We start from the raw sequence: 10,591 nt of genomic DNA on the forward strand, positions 1-10,591 counted from the left end.
TCCACCCAGTTCTGGGTGCTTAATTTGTGGCTCCCCCTGAACTTCTGCCGGTACCTTTCTGGGGTAAGCCCGAACTTCCTTAACAACGCCAGCTTCATGGTGGGGTAGTTAGTTTGTTCCTCTGGTTCCAGGGCCAGCAAGGTGTCCCGACCAGCAGGAGGCATGTACCTGTACAAACCACCCCCCCAGTGCTTCTCCTGCACCCCATGAACCCTCAGAGAAACCTCATAAGCAGCCAGCCACTTAGCTATATCGTCCCCCTGACTGAAGCTCGCTATCAGGTCTTTTGGTAAATATGGTTTGGTCTCCCTGGCTGTCTCCTTTGGTTCGCTGCCACCATTCCTTTCAGGAGAGGACCCCCTTCGCAGGCTTTGGAGCTCCAGTTCCTTCAATTTAAATTCATGAAGCATCCTCCGCTCCTCCTTCTCCTGCTCCAACTTGGCCAACTCCCACCTCAACTGTCTTTTCTCCCTCCTATCGGTGAGCTCGGCTTCCGTTAAGCTTCCCCCAGAGACGCTACTGCCCCTTCTGGAGTAGGACACTGGTCCTGGGAGTACATTTTCCCCCTCAGAGCGGAATAAACCTTCTACCCCCCCCCCCCCACCGTGTCCTGGTCTGCCTCTTCATCCTCCTCCTTTTCCTGGTGTGCCTCCACCCAAGCCCTAAGACTGGTCTGGAGCTCCCCCTTCCTGGCACCATGTTTGAAAAATACCCCCATTTGCTGGCAGAACATTTTCAACTGTGACACAGAATAGACCTCTAGGTTTTCCATAGCGAACTCCATTTTGAGTCAGGCAAACCTAGATAACACACCAGAAATTTCAGAGTTGCAAGGGCAACCTAAAGCCACCTCCACCCACCACCAGGAACAAATTTGGAAAAATCAAAAAGACAAATTGGGAGGGCCGCAAGGAGAAAACTCCTGGTGTAGGTTTAGTGTATTACGTTGAATTACTATTGAGTAGCTGCAACCAAGTCAGTATCCCACCGCTAGGCACCATTATGTTGGAACTGGGGTAGCCTGGCCTAGGGCAAGACTAACATTTCAGAGGCACAGTGTAAAGGTTGCAGACCACCCAACAGTAAAGCCACGCAATAACACTCAAAAAGAAAACGCTACACCAAAACTGTGGAAAAATAAGTACTGCTTTATAAAAATAATATACTCTTTGTTCGAAAAATATATAGCTTAGAACATTTCGGGTTACTTTAAAATCAGCAGTTACACCTTTTACATTACTAGCAAATTCAATTAAACTCCAAGGTACATTACATTTGCCAGGTAATCAATAATGGCACTTTCAAAAATATCAAATCACCACATTAAGCAGAATTAGCAGTACACCTCATTAAGCGCTATAATTATTTAAACTTTGGAATTATGACTTCCAAAGAGGCAGTGTCAGCACTTTACATTAGATCAGATTCCAGCATTCCAGATTTGCAGATGTAGTCCCCTCTGCCACGTTTTAACCTTAACTCACTACCCACCTTAATTCATAGAAGGATTAATTAGCCTCCCTCTCCCCTAACTCTTGGCAGTGGAATTATCTACTAGGACTATCATTAGAATTATTTGAATCAGTTTAACAGTGTACATTTGCAAGTTCCCTCCACCTTCAATGTTAGGTTACAACTGTTACTTCTCAGGACCAGAGGGACGCTCCCCAGCACCAGCCTGGTCCTGATCTAGTCAGCTGGCAGTCTCTGCCCTTCTGAGAGACACTTCTCCACTTGTAATTTTCCCCCCTCCCTTCTCAAACCCTCCTTACTTCGTTTGGTGTGAGAGGGGGGGTCTGGGCCCTCCAGCCCGTGTCTCCGCCGATGTCAGGAGACAGGCCAAAGGCTTCCGTTTACTTCAAATGACCCCGGGGCCTCCCGACCTCCCGCCTCGCTAGTACGGAGGCAAGGGATCGAATCGCCCGGTTTACACCACTCCTCAGAAGTGCCCGTCACAAATGGACCGCCCGCTTCCTTTTCCCTCAGAGAAGCAGGGGTCCTTGCTGCAGACGGCTCTCGCTCCGATGCGGGGCCTCGATACCCGGCGGCTGCTCCTCTCGGTTTCCCTCGCCGTCGGTGGTCTGAGATTTTCCTCACCTCGGCAGGGGCACAAAACACATGAGCGGGGAAGTAGCGTCCCGCCTCCTGAGCCTGCTCTGCCACTTGGCGCCGGTAGCGGCTCTGCAGTGGGCCTGCTCGACCCTAGGCCCTTCCTGGGGATATCGACGTCAGATGGGGCATGCGCGAAGGCGCCTCCACTACTTCCTCAACCGGGACGCTGCAGATAACGCGTCTGAACGCGGAAGGCGCCCCCGGGGTCCCGGATACGAAAGAAAGCCTCGCCAGGCTTCACCAGCTCAATGGATCCCGGGGGGTGCTATTATCTTGCGTGAACGATGCCCCAGGGGTCCCGACCAAGGCGGCGCTGCCCCAGTGAATCTGGCACCCTTCACCTCCAAAGCGCCTCAGCCACAATCCGGCACCAATCTCTCCTGGCCTCTGCTCCACAGCAGGTGAGGGGTGACTCCCCGTGGGATGATTGAATAAGAGGTCAGGCGCTGAATCTAGGCAGACTGGAACTGAGGGCCAAAATTAAAGGGTGAGGGCCACAAGGTTTAACCCTTCACTGATTGAGGAAATCACAGCAGAATTCCCCTCACTGGGCAGAGGACTGCGCTCCGCAGCGCTGCAGTCTCCTTCTCCTCAAGACTTCCCCTATATGGCTTAGACAAGGGGCAAGCTAGGCGCCCAGGGTCTCCAGTAACCCTTAACAGCGGGGTCAGGACAAGTAACCCAAAAGGGGATAGTGAGGTGATTCAGTAAGGCAGCTTCCCTATCCAGGAGGTCAACCCTAAGTCTAGCCTCTTCCCACCCTTAGCTACAGCCTGTCCTCCAGCTGACTCTCTCAGGTAGACAAAATGGCTGCCTCGCATTCCGCCTTATATAGGCTGCCCTTCAGTGGTCCAGAATGGACCAGAAGGTTCTAGAACGCCCTATGCTAGGCTATGGCCAAGTTCTGATTGTGACAGTTAGGGCAGTTGGTGGCCACCATTTTGTGTAGCTCCAACTTTCCTGTCAGAACAGGCCTCTGGGCCTGAGGTAAAAGATTATGAGGGGGGGAAAGAACACCTATCCCCCTGACCATCACCTAAAAAGTCAGTGGACAAAAAAAAAATTACCAAGGGTATGAGGGGCAAAAAGGGGGACAAAATAAATAATAATTAGGAGGGACTTCGCCAAAAAGCCAGACAGGTCTAACACTGCTTAAATGGTTTTGAGGTCTCACTTTGTATGGTGATGCCAGATTAATCACAGGACTATGAATTATGTATTTTTTGTATTAATATGTAGTTTTTGCACACGAATCGCCAACTACTATGTACTCTTAAACTTGCTTTCGAATGTTTTTATCAGGTATGTTTTAATTTCCTGTTTACTAGTACAGTATCTGTAATTTGGAATTATTAATCAGAATGAAGTTTTTGATGTTTTTTTTATTTATTTTTGTGTTTGTGTGTGTGTGTGTGTAAAAGTGTAATGGCGAATCCTCTTAAATTATATTGAAGCTTTGAAAGATTCCAAACACGATTTGGGGGTCCGGCTAGTATTCTCGTTGAGAGTGCAGGCTGGCGTTGGTACGCTTAACGGCAGATTCGGAAGAAGAGCGCGGAGGACGCAGGCGGAGCATGCAGGTCAGCGGTGTGAGTGTGGAGTGGTCGGCCGCGGACCTGCATCGGAACTTGGAGCAAGGAGCTTGCAGAGCAAACGGAGCATCGGAGGCGGCGTGAGTGACCGCAGCCCAATCTGACGAGGCAGAGGTGTCAGAAGCTGCAGCGCAGACGCTAGTGTGCCGTGGCCAAGATACAACGCGGGGCTTGGTGAAAAACTACACCAAGACAAGTGAGTGGGTGGGAGAAGCTCCTCCCATAAGAGAGGAGAGGTTTAGAACTTTCGCCTAGGTCTATCCTACAATACTAAAAGACTTTGTTACATCATCTAAGCTTGGAACAATTTATCACGATTATCACATTGTGGAACCCCTTTTTTTTGCCCTCCCGGGGCCTGATAGTCTATACAAAAGTAGCTAATTACTGGACTTGAATAAGAAACTAGAGGACTGACTGTCTACTGATCCTGCGCTCCGGTAGACCTGCACAAAAGTGACTAATCATTGGGGGATTCAAGCTCGTCGGGGGCATTCCATCTAATTGCCATCACTCACCTGTATTGACTGCTGGTGACTCGCGGATACTCGCACACACCTCTACTCTCCCCCGCCGCCGCTCCTGAGCACAAATTAAAATTCTCAGTGTCCCTTGCCTGCCTGACGTGGACGCTGCTTGCCACATCACAATCCCGCGCCCGGAGGCGCATAAAGACGGGCTGCTCCTCCCGCGTCGCACTCTGGCTGAGCCCGGGCAGAGGGCGGGCCACCCCTCCAACACTTGCCATGGGAAAGAGAAAACAGACCTGTCGGGGCGACCAGGAAGGGAAGGTTGCCAAGATTCCTCGAAAATCTGAATCCATTATCTCATATCTGACTTCTGCAGTGGGGGTTTTGACCAAGGAAATAGCTCATACGGAAAAGGAACTCGGCCTTGAACCTATTAATAATAATTCCGTTATAGACCCCGCACTCACCCCGGAACATACACCGTGCATACCTTTGGAGCCTACTATTGTCACCATAAACACCCCCCGTCCAGCAGCCCCGCTGATTGCCCCTTTTAGTCCTCCACCTCCTCCTCCTCCTCCTCCTAGAAAGGCCGCAGCCCCATTGGCCCCCTCGCTCACGACCATGCGCAGACGAAGATCTCACGCAAAGGGTGCCAAGAAGAAAAACGCCCATGGGCAATCTACCCACCAAGCTGCTACCCTAAGGGACCATGTTTGTGACATTGTGAAGGAACTGTTTATAAAAAGACTTGAATCTGCTCTTGAAGCAGTAGCAAAGGACATAGTGGACACTTTAAACGAATGTGTAGCGGGCCTACTGGCTAAATGTAAGAAAATTGATACCCTTCTCAAACAATACTCAAGTCACAATGAGAAGTTGGTTAACCATCCATCTGGTAATATTAGCAATCCAGGTGGTAACACTGTAAACAATCATAGGGAAGTTTTATGTGAGAATACCCAGGTTCATGGGGGCAGTGTGGAGGGGTCCGGAGACACTAGGTCTGGTTTACACATCAATAACCAAGTATCTAGTAAGGCTCTTTACAGAGCAAAAAGTTTGCATCTGCCCCCAGAGGCGGCTCCTTTGGTGGCGGTTTTTACAGGGATTTCACCAGTAAGGGCCGGTGATGGGGAAACAAGTAATGACCTGATGGCTTTGGCTAGGGAATACTGCGCAGAGTTCAGCTGTGGAGGCACAGACATTACACATACTGTTATCGCGGCAAGGAGAGTGAGCTGGGTAGGGCACCATCCAAAAACTATTCCAGGGGACTGCCTTGTGGTACATTTTAACAATTATGACAGCGCACATAGGCTGTTCTGGGATGCCTCAGACTTGACAAATGATGGCATCAGACCACTCCCTCCAGGCTTTTTTTTTTATCCCCCGGGTATGCCAATAAGATCTTTTGGCAAACCTCCGGTGACTCGTCGGGAGGTGCCAGTCTGTGTCACCTCATGCCCATCCTACCAGCAGCACATTAACATCTTACAACAAAGATCCAGTCAAGGGCTGTCCGGAGGGGTGGTTAGAGATTCTTGTAGCTCAGTTGGCCCTGTGCTACAGGATAGCTCCTACCCAGTAACCATTACTCTTACTAATCGTTTCTCCCCCTTGACTTCAATCGAGACGAAGTATTGACTGCTGGATACTTTAGCTGAGGATAGGGGGAGCCTAGCCTACAGAGGTCCTGATGTTAAATTCTCACTTGGAATGTGTCGGGAGTTAGTTCTAAAGCCTCTGATCCTATCTGGCAGGAGTTTGTTAAACAGTATGATATACTGGCCTTTCAAGAGAGCTCGGAAACATCGTCCATTTTTCCACTGGATGGCTACCTCCGCTTCTCTACCCCAGCAGTACATGGAATAGCGGGTAGACCTAATGGGGGTCTGCTCGCCCTGTTTTCACTAAACCTGGTAGGGGTTTTTAAGAAAGTAGAACCTGCTTCAAGGAACTCACTCATAATTGAATGGTCCATCTCGGACCATCAGAAATTTGTATTCATTAATTTTTATAATTCCAAGGAGGGCGCGTCTTGGAATGCGCATTTGATTACCCTGGAACATTTCTTGTCAGTTTATAAACATGATTGCATTTCTGTCCCAGAGATGGTTCTCCTGGGAGATTTTAACTTTCATCCCTTTTTGGGGGACTGTTACAATGACGGATATGGAGGATCGCCTGGGGAGGGGATGCCCTATTTTGAGTATAGAAAGGAGGGAGATTCCCTCGAGAGTCTCCTTTCCAATTTAAACTTACTTGACCCAGGCTTGGGCAAAAGTGAGGTCAGAGCACCAACATTCATAGGTAGGGGTGCTAATACCATTATTGACTATATTTTTTTATCTCCTGGGGTGTTGGCTAAAACTTTGGCTTATAGGGTAGTGACCGCAATGTTTAATGACCACAACCCGGTTCTGTTGGTAGCGGACCTTTGGTAGCTTTATGTCTGGGAGGGACCTAGGAGTTAAGGCACCTGCTAACCAGGGATCAGGGTAGGCGGATTAAGTGGGATAAGGTCATTCCAGAGGCCTTTTTTGAGGCACTCTCATAGGAAACCGAGGCTACAATGGCCGTCTGCTTAGATGCTACTTCATCAGGGGCCGAGGTTGTGGCTGCTTATGTTGAGGTTTGCATGCAGATCTCTAAGAAATTGGAGTCCGGTGATAGCGCACACTGTGGGAGGGTTCACAAATGGTTCGACAAAGTGTTCCCTCGCCCACGGTGCCTTACTTAAAGCACTGAAACACAGACCCAGGAATAAAGCATTAGTGGCGAACCTCCGCAAGGAATATAAATCTGCACTTGCAACACGCAAGCACCAAATTAAGGAAGAGGCCTGGGATAGGCTTCAATCCACAATCGTTTTTTACAGAGGATGGGAAATTGGATATGGACTGTGTAATTGCTGATGAGAGCTGGCTTGAGCATTTCAAAAATATCTACGATACAGAGAATGGGGCCTTATCTCCCCCTGACACGGTTATGGTCCGAAACACTATGCCCATCAAGTTTAACACTTCTGAGGTGGAAAGGGCGATAAAAGCCACAAGTAAACATAAGGCCCCAGGTCCTGATGGGGTCTCTGCAGACTTGTATATCCTGTACCCACAATTTTGGTCTAAAATTTTAACTAATGTTTTTAATGCAATACCCAACGCAGGTTTTCCGTCCTCCTGGTCATCCTCCATCATTGCTCCCATCTTTAAGAAGGTGGAATAGAGGGGACCCCGCTTGCTATAGGCTGATCTCTCTGCCATCAAGATTCTGGGCAGAGTCATCTTACAGAGACTGGGGAGTTGGCTTGAGGGGAGTGGGGTCCTCTCTAATCTCCAGTATGATTTTAGAGCTCACAGGGGGACCATGGACCAATGCCTAAATACACAGTGGTGAAGGAGGGACTTTTATATTTGGGTTTCATGGATCTATCTTCTGCATTTGATTTAGTTAATCGTTCAAAACTCTGGTTTATTTTGTGGGATATGGGTCTAGACGCCACCTTGGTTAATTTTTTGAGTGATCTCCATCAGAACCTGTCTGCTTCCGTCATGGTAACAAGGGATGGCAGGTGTACTGAGCAATTCAACTCGGGAAGAGGGGTCAGACAAGGGTGTATTCTGGCCCCTCTTCTATTTACTATCTACATCAAGGCCCTGGGCAAATCCCTGGACATGGCCACCCTGGACGTTCTGCGTATGGGCGGGTCGGGCATTCCGGTCCTCTTGTACGCGGACGATTCCGTCCTACTTGCATGTACAGGCATGGGGCTGCAGAGATTGTTATATCACTTCGGTACTTTTATGGAAGCTCTGGACCTAAAAATTGATACCTCAAAATCCCATGTAATGGTGACCGGAACACGCAAAAAGAACAATAAGGTTAAAACCTTCACATGTAACGGTACAGAAATTTCAAGGGTGCCTTTTTTTTGTTACTTGGGAGTTGTATTTGATGAGAGGGGGAACTGGGGTCCCCAGTTGAAGCTTAAGAACAACGTGGTTGCAAGATCTACCACAGCTCTCTTGAACTTCTCAGAGACTGGGAGCAAGATCCATGGAGGCTATGATTAGGATCTATAAGTCAAAGTGTATGGCAATTGCTTCATATGGGTCCGACATCTGGGGCTACTTGCCAGCACACGGGATCCAAATCGTAGAAAATAAGTTCATCAGATCACTTTTGTCACTCCCTCAATCATCCCCCACATTTTCCATTCACTATGAAGTGGGCCTGGGGTATGTTTCTGACCATCTGAAAATTGCCCCGCTAATACGTTGGGTCAAAACCTGGTTGAACAAGGAGATTACGTTAAACCACCTGATACTCAAGGACTGTGTGGCCCTAGACAAAGCAGATAGAATACCCTGGCTCTCGTATGTTAGAGTGGCATGCGATAGATACATTTCCAGGCGCCCTAGCCTATCACCACAGGGCCTAAGGAATGAGGATGTGGGGTGGATCAAGCATAACTTTTGCAATTTGTTGGAGTCAGAGAGCGAGGAGGTTGAATTTAGGAAACCCACAGTGAGATCAATCTATGGTCTAGCCATCTCCCCAGTCATGGAACCATACTTGAAGTACGTGACCAAGCCGTACCATCGCTTCCTTCTGGTTAGATTCAGGTTTAATCTCATTCACCTCACGCTGGGCATTTATCCCAAATGGGGGACTCCGGAAGACACCCCACCATGTACCTATGATAGTTTTTCCCCACAGGATACGCTCCACCTAGTGATGTTCTGTGAGTATTACTCGGTGGCCCGTAAATTTTTTAAAATCCAATCCTGAGGGAATTAACATTTGTTCAGGTGAGGCCTGCCCTCCTACACCTACAAATGCTTGATTCAGTCCAGGTCACCTACAGTGTAACCAGTTTTTTGGTAGCGGCAGCTCGCCTAAACAAAAAGAGACTCCCCTAGCTGAATTCATTTGTAGGGTGAAATCGCCCAAACCAAACCTATTTATTTAATAATACTGTGTACTGTGGACGGTCTCAAATGCGGTTGGCTTATGGACTTATGATGCCCATTTTATTCTGTTTCGTATCAAGATTTTATAATCTCACTTTGTAAATATTGAATTGTAATCATGTGCATAATTTTTATCATTTTAACGTGTAACTATGAATTTTGAACTGTTATTATGGTTTTTATTAACCAAAATAAAGAAATCTTGAATGAATGTATTAGTCCCTAAATGTTATAAACTGATCAATTTTTCATACTTGTTCTCGGTTTGCACAGGAAGAATCTACATGGTCTGAATTACAAATTGAAGAAATTTCTCTTCTGAAAGAATATATGACAGACTTACTTCTACGTCATTCTACAGATAACCAAGAACCTACCAGTTCAGTACTGAGTTTTAACTTTTATCATCGACAGCAGATTTGATACATGTTATTAAAGAGTAACTCCAGCCGATATTTCGACTTTAAATATTGACTCTTGTGATATCATTCGAGCTATTCGTTTTTTTCTGCGTTCCAGTGAGTTGAAATTGCACTTTTAAAAGTAATGGTGCAGAATAGGCATGTCGCTTTTGGTCCCGTGATCCCAATTATTGCCATGCACCAAGATATCAATGTTTCGGGAACTTTGTTTCAGGAACTTTCTTATTAGACACTTTTCCTGCGCCGAAGCATCAATTGACATTTTACATCTTGTCCAATTATATTTAAAAAGGGAATCGACAGCCCTGGTGAGGTGACTCAGACAAGGATTTTCTTGATTGAAAAATATTCCTGGCTCGAGACCTCCTTTTAAATTTAAGCCCTTTTGCTGATTCAGAATTAAACCTACCTTTGATGAGAATGAAATTTGTGTTTATGTGAGTCATGTCAATTACATTTGAGTAACGATTCTATTTAATGCAATAAAATTTTTGATTTTATGTTTTGCACATTATGGAAAACGAATATCCCTACTAACGGAGGAAGTGAAATAAAATGTTTTATTTGTATTATTGACATGTTTTGTGTTGCTTAATTTCTGCTAAGTTTTCCCCAGTGTTGGAAAAAAAACTGAACTCGTCTTTAAGTTCCTGAGTTAAACTTTTCGAATGAACTTTTTTACTTATATTTTGGGGGACAGGGGTTAGCTTGTTTGTAATGGCCCTATCTGGTTCATTCCCGTATAGGCTTACCTGCCACTTGATCTCCTAGTTGGACTTAAAAAATGAAAGCATTCAACTTGGAACTCGTGCAAAGACACACTCTTGTGTACACACGTGCTTGTTTAGTGCTTATATGGATTGTTATTACTACAGGACATTTAGCCAGTATGCACGCAGCAGACCAATAAACTTGCAAAACAACGTTTACGAGGTTCCTTAGACAGTGGCCATTTTAGAAACTTATTTTAGAAAACTCCAATTCAGACTCCCGTTGGAGATCATGATTAATTGCTTTGG

At 46.8% G+C, this 10,591-nt stretch overlaps 1 protein-coding gene across 5 annotated transcripts in view; it reads left to right on the plus strand.

Annotated features, from left to right (window-relative positions):
- Positions 1-10,146, plus strand: part of SKA2 (spindle and kinetochore associated complex subunit 2) — an 82,597-nt gene extending 72,451 nt beyond the window's left edge. For all 5 annotated transcript variants that reach the window (XR_015308365.1, XR_015308364.1, XM_086954976.1 and 2 more), the window contains one exon: positions 9,424-10,146. The gene's annotated coding sequence lies outside the window, so the exon portion shown is untranslated. The remainder of the gene's footprint in view (positions 1-9,423) is intronic.
- The last annotated feature ends 445 nt before the right edge of the window (positions 10,147-10,591 follow it).

The sequence above is a fragment of the Lissotriton vulgaris genome, chromosome 2_1, assembly GCF_964263255.1.
Source record: "Lissotriton vulgaris chromosome 2_1, aLisVul1.2, whole genome shotgun sequence".
NCBI lineage: Eukaryota > Metazoa > Chordata > Amphibia > Caudata > Salamandridae > Lissotriton > Lissotriton vulgaris.